The sequence below is a fragment of the Propithecus coquereli genome, unplaced genomic scaffold, assembly GCF_000956105.1.
Source record: "Propithecus coquereli isolate 6110/MARCELLA unplaced genomic scaffold, Pcoq_1.0 Scaffold230, whole genome shotgun sequence".
NCBI classification, from domain to species: Eukaryota; Metazoa; Chordata; class Mammalia; order Primates; family Indriidae; genus Propithecus; species Propithecus coquereli.
In genome coordinates this window covers 1,005,038-1,005,367 of record NW_012147842.1, presented here as the reverse complement: position 1 = coordinate 1,005,367, position 330 = coordinate 1,005,038, and the positions used below count along the sequence as shown (strand labels likewise).

Genomic DNA, 330 nt, shown 5'->3' with positions numbered 1-330 from the left:
AATCTTTTAAAAAACTATAGTCAAAAACAAATGGAACTTAAAAATGGAGTACAGAAATAGGAATGATTCAGGTTATCCCAATCCTGGATTCCTTTCCTCCCATTATATACTCAGGACAGGCCTACTTATAATCCCACATATAGAAAAGAGATCTTAGCCATCCCTTCAAAGTCTGAGAATTTCCTATAATTTAGCATTTATTTTTTAAAAAGTTATATAACTTCAGATATAATAGGAGTAGATTAATTAAATTTGCTCACTAAGTGTGGTTATCCACAAATTCTTCCATACTTCTCCTTTTAAGAGATAGAGCCTAATTCCATCTCTCCC

General features: G+C 31.8%; 1 protein-coding gene across 1 annotated transcript in view; it reads right to left on the bottom strand.

Moving 5' to 3' along the window:
* Positions 1-330, bottom strand: part of CENPC (centromere protein C) — a 105,556-nt gene that overhangs the window by 16,560 nt on the left and 88,666 nt on the right. The window lies entirely within an intron of this gene.